Consider the following 13,846-nt stretch of genomic DNA (forward strand, 5'->3'; position numbering starts at 1 on the left):
TATGGATGAAGCAAAAGTGACAGATGGAATGCTGTCAAAACTGGAATCCTTTGTATGTGCTGCTTACTCGCCAAAAGGGATCAACATAAAAACAATCCCTGAACTACGATGGCATCTGTTCTGCAAGCATAGGGCAGAAAGTGACAGGCTCCCTCCAACACCTGGAGCTCTAAAGCAGCATATTTGCAGAGTCCATGTCCAAGCAAGGGTATGGGCACAAGCAAGCATTGCTCTGCAGATTTCACAAGTGGATCCCCTGGAAAATGGGTACTTCAAAGATTTGGATGGCACCCTAAAACCAACGACCACAGAGGTCCTCCTAGCCCCTAAGGCCATTCTTGAGATGATCACATGCAAATGTATATTTGACTGTTCTTCTGGCAGATGCTCCTGCAGGTCTAAAGACTTAGCTTGTACTGATATGTGTCGGTGCAGCAGCCAGTGCGAAAACGATGAAGATTCCCAAGCTGTTATGTATGAAAGTGATGTTGATGATGATGATTATTATACATAGACTATGATCAAACATCTAATTATGTTTAAGATGGTTACACAAACATTCAAAGTTTACAGTTAAAAGGCATTTCAATAAAAATAATTTTCTGACTAACTGCCAGGGTTGTTAAGTTTTTTACTCATATGTTGGATTATGTGTTTCAACAGGGGGGTGGGGTACAAAAGATAAAATGATAACGTGGACCATTGACGTCCTTGACACTGAAAATGTAGGTTTAGCAGTTAAAATCATTGTTCCAACTTATTTAGAGGACGCGGTATTACAAAACATACATTTGACGGCAGCCATTTTGTAAAATTCCAATATGGCTGCCATATATACATATTGGACATTTTTATAACTACCACCAGTGGCTCTCTGGACCCTGAAAATGTAGGTTTAGCAGTTAAAATCAGTGTTCCAGCGTATTTAGAAGCCAAGATATTACAAAACGTACATTTTACGGCGGCCATTTTGTAAATCCAATATGGCCGCCATATAGCCATCTGGGCAAATGCAAACATTGGTTTTCTGATTCCTTAGACAATAACCTTTCCAAAAATGTATAGATTTGCAAATCTCAAAAAAGTTCCCACAAACGTTAAAATTGTGCCATTAGGAACCTGACTACTAGTGCATATCAATAGAAGATTGGCAGTTTAAGAGATACCCTTCACCGAAACAACTATTCAAAGAGCATGCCATCAGCACCAAGACCGAATCAGCCACAAAAAGACATCACTCAGAAACTTACCATAGTTTGTATACTATATCTGAAGGGCTTGTCTGAAAAATCATAACCGAATATGTAATCAGGACAGTATTCAAGAATGATTCAATATTTCGATGTAAAACTCAGACAGTAGAAGGGGGGAGCGTAAGACGACTAAAGAAAGCAGCACATATGTCATGGAATAGCAAATTACTAAGTAGATCTAGTATAGAATTTAATATCGTAAACAAAAGATCATATGTACAAGTAATAAGTATAAGCATCAGTACATATATAGAGTAATAGTAATAACTAGTGACATTTATAAAGAGAAATGAAATACGTCCAAGCCTCATAAAATTAGTACCAGAAGTGGCCGTAAGTAACGGTGGCGTAGTGGTAAGAGTACTTGGAAAAACAATTGCAAAACTGACATTTTCCTGAAGGTTGAAGTTTCAATTCTCTGTGTAGGCGAATTACTTCGGACTTCTATCCCTATTTACAAATATAAATAAAATAGATTTAATGTGAATTAATCCCGACCTCTTTCCAGTTAAGTATATAAAATACCGAGAAGTATATAAAACGTTCCGCTCGAAATTCCCGTGCGCGACAGATACACACCCTAGTTCGACAAAGTATACACCTGAAGTTTGTCGGAGGTTACATTTACCGAAATGTTAAAATCACACTGCAGATTAGAACAGTAACCGATGTATCCAAATCATACGAATAGCTAGTCCTCGTCGCAAAATTCAGAAACGTCAATCAATTTTTACTGTTATACTTATTAGACCAACTCTTTTTATTTGACAGTTTCTATTATTGATCTGATGTTGCATTATTTTCTAGTCTTAACTAAGTTTAGAGAAATTAAAAAAATAATATATTTTACTTTTTTCCATTTTTCAATTGTCTTTTTTTTATTTTCACGCCGGAGAGTGGATCTTTATTACACTGTTGTATATAATGGGTATGTATAGCGGCTTATTTACACACACACACATTCAGAGATTTATATGGGTATCGAATGAGGATAGCGTGTATCTATTTGTGGGTTTCTATTATTGTTTGGGTGTCGATATATTTATATATACACACGGACAACATACATTATCTTTACAACAAACAAGAACGGATAACAGTTTTGGGTTTTTAATATCTGGGGATCTCAAGAGAAACACCTAATGTATCTATTCTAGTTACAAAAAATATACATCCTGCTTGTTTTTCAAATACTTTATTGCAGGTGTTTTCTCAGTGGAAAGTCACACGTTGGTAGATGTTGATCCTCACTTCACCCGGCGCTCCTTACCCGTACGACCGGCACGACTATCTTTGTTTATCAGCTCTATCTCTCTCTCTCTATATATATATATATATGTGTGTGTATATATATATATATATATATATATATATATATATATATATACACACTCTAAAATCTACGTGTATTAAATATATGATTATGCCATTGATTCATGTGGCATTTTAATCTACCGGACAGTTTTACATAATTTATCATTTTTTTATGTAAAAATTCTTCACCTGTCGAAATATGTTAGAATTCAAAGTTAATATTCACTTGCACGGTAGAATTATTTTGCCCAAGTACATTAATATGTACAGACAAAGATTTGTTAAGCAAATCTTCGTCTGAAAACTATATTAATATTAGCATCAAAACCCACGCATTGTTTTTTTTTTCACTTAGAAATATTTTGCCCTCAATCCGTAAAAGTGTTATCCCTCACACTATAATTCTATTATTTACTCATTCAAATGTAGTTGCAGCGCGCACTATGTTGGTTGGACATTGCAAAGATAGGATTTTTTGTTTAAAACAACACGTACCAATAAATATCCATTATGCAAATTTTTCACTTTCAGATGTTCTGAGTAAAACATGATTCTTCGATTTGTAAGCACCTTATAAATAGCCATAGGTCTGCAACGAATTAAAGTGTTGGCATTTTTACGATAAACGCACTGACCCTTCAATCTAAAAATTCTAGAAACCAGTTTTATTAAGTCCGTTCGGACCTCCTGCCAACAAAAAGAAAATCTAATAGGACTTATTTTGATTTTTTGTATTTTTTTTCTTTCCACGCTTATTTGTGTTTCCCTACCCCCGACATATTCATGAACATTTTTGTTTTAATCCTAATTTTCCTCGATTTAGCTCTGTGTACGAGGAACAAAACCTGGTTAGCTAGCCTTTATTTTATTTTTTTAATTTTTATAATCATCATGTTAATTCGTCTATATTTGGCCATGATTAAATTTTGTACGTCCCCCCCCAAATGTTCCATATTATATATATATATTAGACGCCTCACTTTTCAATGCAACTATTTTACTAGACAAAGTGGTGTCACTCATAACTAATAATCTAAATATGCTGGGTATAAAAGATATATTAGTGTAAATGCCAATTGTCTTATTCAAGGCAAGTGACAGTTTGTGCATTACTTAATAAAAAAAAGAAGCTTAATGCAATGTTTTTTTTTTTTAAATATACTGCAAGATAACATGAACATTCTTTTCCGCAAATAGTTTTACGTTTAAATATAAGAGCATGCATTGAAAGCCTTGATCTCGCCCAAGGTTGTTTTATAAATGTCACATCGAAGATTAAGAATCTGGTTCAATATTCTGCTAGAATAATCTGTTATATCGATGCTTTCAGCAAGCATATATGCAGTTAGTTACGGTTACACAAGCATTATTTAAATCAGAAAAGCTCCTCAAGGCAGATGTTAGCAGCGCACGAATAACGGATGATTCAAAATACAAAAAAAATAAATACATTTTGAAAAACAAAAACCATCATATCAACTTCTCGTCAGATCATGACCTCATGCGGAATTACTTTAATACAATCGAAAGAATAATGTTTAGAAAATTTAAAACGAAAATGCAGGTTTATATATCGTCGATCGTGCCATAATGTAAATCATCAAGACTACTAGCGTGTTGAAAGTCAGATATAAAGCTAAAACATAACTTGTTTAGGAGAGCGGATCCTTAGCTCTCTATATTAAAAAAATGACGTTATTTGGGTAAGACGGCGCAAACATACATCTGCTATATTATTTTCGAAATTTCAGCATATATCAACGTCACTGCCATTAACAGAGGTTTATTAAAGCTCAACTTAGTAAAAGTGATATGGGTGCAGAAGCTTACTTGGTCGACTGTAACATGTAAAATAATAAATGCCAATATTTTAGTTGTTTAATCCTTCATGTGTACATATGCAGATGCCCCTAGATTTTCTCTTGATAACTCAATATTTTGCTAGGGAAAATTTGTAATTCAATTTATAAAGCTTATAATATATATTTAGAAAAGTGGTAGACAGTCGCTCGTTTATCAAAATACAATTTCATAAAATGATCATTAAACGATATTCAAACATTTCTGACGTGTCAGCCTCTGATCATTGGGGTGGGGTTTATTGAGACTCCCGAAACCCTGTAAAATGCCTGGCAGATATGCTTGTTTTATTACTTAAGTATTATTGTATGCCCGGGGGTAACAGCAACTGACACTACTGAAAGGAAGAGTTAAGTTACGATTTTTAGTTTTATGAAACCGACAACATATGTCACTTTGAGAATAGGTAACGGAAATAGAGGTTATGAGCTTGACATATTGAGGCCTGAGAAATCGGCATATAACAATGGTATACAAGTTATATTTTGTATATCTAACTTGCACTAACCAGTAGAATAGTTATATCTGAGGTTGTCTTTTGCTTGCATGAAAATTAATTCATTTCCAGTGTGACAGACTGACGAAGTAGCCACCTACCATCACAAAGGTGAAATGATTCCGACCAGATCGTCGGAGTCCTCTGCGAAGAACGAGCACAGGTCACATTGGGGGCCGTGACCGAGGTTTTACTCGTATGTAATTATGGAGATACGTATTAGGGGATCGCTTAGGGTTCACACAGTAACATATTTGAATATATGGTAAAGTGTCAGTTTTAGTCATTAAGAACTGTTAAACAGCTTCAGTGCTCACTCATCTTTTCATCAAATTTAAAACAATTAATGCATATTATAGATAACTTTTTGAGCTATATTGTAAAAACAATCAATTTTCATTCAGTAAAACAAAAGTTATGAATTTCTTGGTGTTCAAAATCGTCAAAATATGTAAGCAGGTGAGCGAGGATTTTCTGACTTGTTTCCATAGCAACCACGTCGCCCCATCTAATACTGTTGCTACTAATTCGATTATGTCGCTAAAAGAGACGTGACCGGTGAAAGAGAATAAAAGTATGAAAGGGAGATACTTGGTGGATGTATTAGGAGCAGAAGATAAAACTAATTATACAAAGAAAAATTGAATTTAATGGAAGCCTAAGAAAATTATGGATTACAATAGAAAAATGCAATCACGAAAAGCGATATGGTTAAGTATAAATATGAAAAAGTAAAGGGCTAGTTGTTAAAACTGGAAACGACAAGATATCCTAGAAAAAATATAAATATATAACTTAAAATATTGCAGCATTAAGAATTTTGTAATCTAATTTATAACATAATCAATACTTTATACTGCAATATTTTAAGTTAGAAATTTATATTTTTACTATACTATCTTGTCTTTCTTTTCCAGTTTAAACCACTTGCTCTTTAGTTTTTCATGTTTAATCGTAACCGTAGTACTTTTCATGCTCACATTTTCTATTGTGCATACGTCTTCGGTTATTCAATACAGCTGTTTTATTTCAACTGATCGGATACGTTCAAGTTTTGTACATATCTTACAAAATGACAAACGCTCAACACAAGGTTTCTTGTCATCTGTGATTATTGCCCTTGTTGCATCGTTTGAACGATAGGTGGCGACATCAATTACTTTGTCTCCTGTCTCTATCTCTCTTTTCCTGTCCTTTTTACTAAGTGCCACGATATTAACACGATGTACCTTACTCTCAAACTAATTGCGTAGTAAATTGACATTTCTCGTACTACCCAGTCTTATAGTGGTATGTTAGAGAATATAAACTTGGTAATACATTACTCAAGATATTGAATATGACCCACGATGTTATCGACAGATCAACAATGCCCGCATACATATAGTCTGATGATATATTAAAAACAATTAAGTTGAAGAGACCAGCATAATACTAAGTTTTCTAATCTACGTTTGTACAATATATTTCCCTTGCACATTCTGAATAAAATGGGATTAATAGATCTGAAATGTTCGGTAGCAGTAACTATGTGGAATTATATATATATATATATATATATATATATATATATATATATATATATATATATATATTATTATTATTATTTTACTATAATAATTAAATACCTACAGACACTAGTGTTTCATCCTTTCGGGACTCTTCAGTGCAGGGTGTCACGATTACTACCAGTCAAACGATTCGAACCCCGCGACACGAGACATCTCTGGCTCGATTAGCGGAGGCCGTATCCATTCGGCTACCATTAACCGTGTGAAATAGCGTTGAATTTTAAACATTTTAATTTAAATGTTCATTACGTCAGACAGACAGTGATCAAATCGTTATACGATGATCTACGCATAAGAGCTAAATTGACCAACTTTGTAATTCAACTGAAAGTGCTCAACGATAAGAAACGAATTTCTTAAAGGGGCTGTCATAATTATTTTTTACTATAAAAATTAAATACCTACAGACACTAGTGTTACATCTTTTCGGGATTCTTCAGTGCAGGGTATCACGATTACTACCAGTCGAACGTTTCGAACAGCGGTTGTTCGACCTTGCCATTGGCACACACACATGATTAAGGTTGTTTGTAAACACGTCAAATGTCACACATGCTCGAATATCCGCCAGCAATTTTTTTATAACATATTTTAAAAACTTCTGAAGATTTAAAAGGAAAATATTTATTTACGAACCCGTTTTTAAGTAAATAACAAAACGAACGTATTTAAATAAATATGTGTCTTTGTGTTTCGGATTTTTGCGACGAAGATTAATTTTTATTTACCGTGTTTTTTGGGGTTTTCTGTGTGCGTTTTTGTGACAATTCACTGTTTATTTAATTATTCTTTAAAATCTTCAATTCAGCGATTATAAATATATTTTTTAAATATTTTTTAAATATTAAATTTCGACGAATATTCGCGAGCAATATTTTTAAAAAAAATAAGATAATTAAATAAATGGGTGTCTTTCTGAGTGCGTTTTTAATATATTTACATAACTTTTTAATAACTGTTTCATTATTTTCATCAAACGGAAATAGATTTTTCATAATGACACATTATGGACTGTTTTTCAAAACATCGAAATTTGTTAATTACAGTTTTATTTTTTAAACAAAAAGGTGTTTTTTTTCAATTAAATTATAAACATTATTTTAACTCCCAACAAACTTTTACAGACATAAATACTTTTTAGATATTTTATAATTTTATAGAAATATATTTAACGAACATTTTTTATCATTTCATTGTTGAATACAATTTCAAAGTTATAAATTGTGAAAAAAATATCTCGAAAAGGAAAAAAAACACCGTCTTTTTTTCTTAATAAAGCTTTAATTTTTAAATTTCGATGCTTGAAAAACAGTCCATGATATATATTTCATTATAAACGTTCTATTTTTGTTTGATAAGAACAAAATAGTTAATAAATAAAAAAATAGTTCATTAAGTGCAAATAAAACGGTTTGAATAATACTTATTAAGAAAGGGTTCATTCTTTAACACCTTATTTTTCTTTTTGCCATTTTTTTCTGTGTACGTTTTTATACAATTCAATATTTATTTAAAGATCGATGTAAGTCGGTGGTCAGTGATGGAGAAATCCTAGGCCGAAGCAATTTTTATGCATAATAAAATCACAAGTATAAACAATCGAGATTTTAAAATTATATTTTAATCACATATATTTTTATAACTTAATTTTTATTAAGATCAAATGTATCACAAGATATAAATCTTTTCATAATTTTTATTTAAGAAAAAACATTTCCTATTTGCTTAATTGCCCACAAAGGCAAATTAAATACAAGTAAGTTTTTAATTTAACGAAACATTTACACAAAATACACTTTAATAAATGGATCTTGTGCACAAATGGTATCACACAATTTGAAAAAAAATGTATTTTCTGAATTTTTTCATGCCACACGAATTCCTTCAAATAGGAATCTAAGTGAGATCTACAACCGAACATGGATTTAATAAATCGTTTATGGCGATTCCAATAGCTTTCTATTGGCTGTGTATGGGCTTGGTGGTTTGGCTTCACAAAATGCTGGGAATGGTTTACAGTATAATGGGGAAATCCCAAATCAGTCTCTATCGTATTATATGCTTTCCCGTCCTCGCTATGAATGGTCGTTCCTGGTAAAACAATATTTGTTATTATGGGTAATAAGGTTTCTTTATTCCTTTTTCCGACTATCTCCATGTATCCTACTGCAGGCTTACTGGTGGTATCAACCAAGCCAAACACCCACAATGGCTTGTGAGTAGCTCTTCCACGATGATGCTTTGGTTTGTGGGAAAAACACGATTCATCTATCTGGACGATTGTTCCAGGCTCACCAAGTCTTATGGAATTATCGATAAAATATTTCACACATATTGCTCGAAATGCAGCATATATGTCCTTGACCGTCGGTTTTGAAATATTCAATTGCATCATGCCATTTTTTGGCTTATTCTTTGACGCCATAGATATATTGCTAACCTCCATGTCTGTAAGGATAACTTAGATTAAAAAAAAACTGACTTGTATCGTATAGATGTTCTGTTTTTATATTTTGGCACATTTTATTTTGGCATTTCCAAACATATTTATCCAATGCCATTGAATGTTTCGTCCAATTCATATGGACATTATATAATACACAATTCATTTCATTTGCAAGTAGGGAATGTTGTTTCATCCATTCAAATATGGATAGATGGTCTCTACAATCAACGTACACACATCATTTTTGAAAATGGCTTTATCCATTTGTTACAGTATCTAAAATAAAATCGTCCAAATATTAAATATTTTAATACCTCCTACAATTTGTGCTTCTTCGCTTTTTGGATTTTTTGCCATCTAATAAATTGATCACGTGAGAGTATCAGAAGATACGTGAGGGTATCAGGAGATTAAATCAAAATTCAATATTTAAAAATATTATTTAAAAAATATATTACCTGTCGGTAAAGTTACTGTTTTAAAGAATAATTTAAATAAATATTGCGTTGTATTAAAACACACACACAGAAAAAAAAAGAATTAAAAAACACTTTACATAAAAATCAATCTTTGGCGCAAAACCCCACGAAATATTATTTTAAGGTTTATTAAAAAGTTCTGTAAATATATTAAAAACGCACTCAGAAAAACACCCATTTATTTAAATATCTTATTTTAAAAAAATCTTGCTCGCGAATATTCTTAAAAATTTAATATATAAAAATATTTGAAAATATATTAATCCTCGCTGAAGTTAATGTTTTAAAGAATTAAATAAATACTGAATTGTCTCAAAAACGCACACATGACCCCCCCAGAAAAACACGGTACATAAAAATCCATCTTGGTCGGAAAAATCCGAAACTGAAAGACACCCATTTATTTTAATGTCTTATTTAAATACGTTCGTTTTGTTACTTACTTAAAAAGTTTCGTAAATATAATTTTTTTGTTTTAAAGCTTTAAAAGTTTGTAAATATATAAAATAAAATGCTGGCGAATATTCGAGCATGTTTTCTATTTGACGTGTTAACAAACAACCGACGCAATGTGCTTGTGCCAATGTCGAATCACCGGAGTTAGTTTATATATGCGCCGGTCACCGCCATGGGGCGTCGTCTGCTACAGGGTATCTATTCTTTACTTGATTCCATTCATTTAATTTCCAATTAGAATTCTTTCTGTTTTCTTAGAGGTTGATCATTTTTTGTTAGTTAATACGTGTAATTATATCAAGGCAGATATTCTACATGTTTTATACGTGCGTAATATTTCTGTAAAAAGATAATAGTAAAAACATTTCTATATAGATATATTTGAAAAATTTGCTTACCAAACTACTTAGTAAGCTTATTGTCTACAGACCTGAATGTTAATTTATAGTGTATTTGAACCCATGCGAAACTTTCTATACGAGTTTTAGCTGGGGGAAATTGGCACAGAGTTTAAAATAAAAAAAATAAAAAAAATTGCCAGGTGAAGGTCGAACTACATCATTACGAATATTCACGCTTTAATAGTATCCGTTTGTTCATGCGTTAATGTTTAGCCTTGCAGCCAAACAGGTTTACATTGTCAGGCAATAACGTCAAGGAGAAAAGTAAATCGTAAGGTAAACGTCTTGGTTTGGATTCTCGGTGGTTGCGCTCGACAAATTTAAATAGTATACTTTTTTTTTATATCATTACTATATAGTGGGTCCAACATACATTTATAAATACAACATCTGCATTAATCAAAATATAAAAATTAAGGACATTTTACAATCGAGCAATGCCAGGCGGCCTGCTAGTATATGTACATGCACTAAGTAAGGGGAAAACTGACGAATATCAAACATAACTTATGCTAACAAAAATATACGGAACAGAAAAATACCCCAATTGGCGTTCAAGTGTTGCCTTTAATTGGTTAAAGATCTTAATTGTAATCAGAGTCTAAAGCGATAAAAAGACGGATAAACTCCGTTAATTTAATTCGAGAAACTATTATGTCGAAAACAGCAAACCTATCAATAAAAAGAAGATCGTTTTAATAGGATAAGTCAGAAGTGTTATATACTTTTTCTTTCAATTAATATGTTGATGGAAGGAAAGTGCTTAGCACATAATTGAGATAACGTGTTCTATCGTTAAGGCTGTCAGCATCATCCTCACGCATTTGGCTCGTATTTGCAGCAATATAACTAGACGTTTGACAGATCTGGGAAATGTGACGTATTTATTTCATTTCAATGAAACGTTTTTTTTTTTCTGTTTTACGTAGACTTATCTTTTCAATCATTACTGCTAGTCCTGCAACATATTTACGTTTACGGAAACGAACACATTAATACGTCGAGAATGTGAGGAAATAAAGGTGTGTGTATTTCTTATAAACACCCAATTTCTTTATCGCGGAGTATTATTTTCATCTATCTAGTTGGTGGTTAACGACGTTTCGGCCAACTATTACTCCCGCCTTCGTCAGGTGGTAACCGCGGCGGGATAGAAACTCCGAGTCTTTTAGCTGCACCCACTGTAATGACTGCCTTCCAAAGTTGTCGTCGTCCCATCACTTTTTTGGCCAAGTAAGCATCTGCTCGGCGTTCTGTAAGATTGAAACCGCTATCTTCAGCAAATTCTTCCCTGGAATCAAAGATTCAACTGAGCCAAAAACATGGTGAGAGGACACCAACTATGGATGGCAGTAATTGCTTAAAATGCAGTTAGGAAATTCGGAGTTCCTATAACGTTTCATTTTACCACCTGACGAAGGTCAGGGAAATAGTTGGCCGAAACGTCGTGAAACACCAACTAAAAAGACGAGAATAAGCGTCTGCAAAAAATAAATAAATAATACTCACTCAATAAAAATTCCAATTAAATAATATGTATGCATATTTTCCTAGCATAATATTCCGCAAATTTCATTTTCCTAAAGCTGTGGATGAGGTATACAACCGGATGTCAAACTGTCACTTGCTATCTCATGCATGCTGTCAGAATAATCAGTTGCTTTTATCTTGCTCACTTATATTCTGGATCGTTTTGGAAATTTGATTTTAGAGTCCAATGTTTCTATCATTACTGAAATTATAGAGATATTGTTTAGACCTTTGTATTTAATGTAGGAAGTAACTTTTTCTTATGCTTATTAATGATTCGTGTTCAATATGACTACATCCAGTTTTATTTGCCTATTTTCTGAGTATAATATGTGGGGAATTGCCGTTTTTGTGATATTTTACATTTGTTCTTTTTTTTGGTTTTTTTTTTGTACATATTTTCAAGGTAGAGTAATTATACACCATTCCGTCGAATCTTATAGTAGCACTAATCTAGCAGAAATTAACAGCTTATTGTCAGGTTGCTAAAATACTCTACTTCTGTGTGGCAGAACTTACACATATTTTGAATGCAGAAGTCGTCAAGCCTGGATCTTAGAAGCTATTATAATATTATTATAATTATAGCAGAATGATAATTTTTAGAGCATCCCTTATTAATAAAATAATGGGGCAATTCTTCCAGAAAATATTGACAGGCTTCCAGGGGTTGCAATGGCATGTCTTAGTGATTTGAGTGGGGAGTATGCCGATGATTAACTTGTTTTCTGATATTGTCTCATTTGTAAACTAAAATATAGTAGTATGGGTGCCTATGTGTTTGCAGGTGTATTTTGAGCACAAAAAAAAATAGTTGAAGTAGGAAGGCAGGTTCGAACCCGTACTGCAAAGGAAATAAAGAACGGGAAACCCCCTGACGTCTTTGCTGTTATGACCACCGTCACACCGGAAGTGTGAAAATTCAAATGTTTAGACCAGCAACAGTCATTTTTTAAAACTTTTACCTATAATGCCCCCATAACATTTATTGTTTTGGACTCAAACTAAGTTAAGTTAGATCCATGCCCAAGTAACCTATATAAAAAAATGGCAAGTGTTTAGACCCAACATTGTCTGAAGAGATTGGTAGAGTTCTCAAAGGTCAAATCGTCGAACGTTGACACATTAACAACAAAATGTCTGACTGGAAACCGATTACAAGAATTTCCCAAATCTCCATACACTGTATATCAACTTTCGAGTATGCAGACTGAAAATCGACATAGTTATTTTGTAGGGAAATGTACATACACAGACAGACATACACACATACAGACACTTTCACAGGTATATATATTGGCCAATTTGGTAATGGAAGTAGTTTTGCTGGGTGTTGTGTTGATTTGGATTCGAGGAGTTTATCAGTAGCATTGTATTGATTGCTAACGTCCTACAAAATATTCTACCTAGAAGCAAGTTATGCTGCCCGAGCTTTATTTTCATGTGGAATGTGGCTCCTCGGTTTATCTAAATGTTTACGGCTATTTTGTATAATTACTACTTTATTAATGTTCATCTTGTACTAAAGACGAAATGACAATTGATTCGAATCATGAGATTCCGAATTCTATGCTAGACTTTCTGATATACTTCCATGTTTGTATTTCTGTGGTGAGTTTTGATACCTTGTAAAATGTGTTTGGGGTCAGACTTATCTATAAGCAATGTTGTTCTGAATTAACTGAAGTGATATTTTTTTTCACCGCTTTTGTGTTCCACAGGCATAACATTTATATTTATTCGCTGGACAGTATCCGTCCGTTTCAACGGTGGTTAGATCCGCAGTTTAAATAACAATGTTCTCTGGTGCTGTTGATGCAGTTATTAGTTCACCACGTTTGTACTTGAATCACATTTCCAAGTTTGCGGTCAGCAATTATTTACAAATTCGTTAAGTATTAAACTGGGCTGTTTCTTTTATAAGTAACATCTTCAATTTTCAAACCTGAAATGCTTTACAATACTGTAATATTCTTAAAACGATGACCACGGGTTATTTCCCCACGTGTCCTCATCGACTCTGAAACTGTAGTGGTAAAT

Source organism: Euprymna scolopes, chromosome 20 (assembly GCF_053919585.1).
Source record: "Euprymna scolopes isolate OS-2025 chromosome 20, ASM5391958v1, whole genome shotgun sequence".
Taxonomy (NCBI): domain Eukaryota; kingdom Metazoa; phylum Mollusca; class Cephalopoda; order Sepiida; family Sepiolidae; genus Euprymna; species Euprymna scolopes.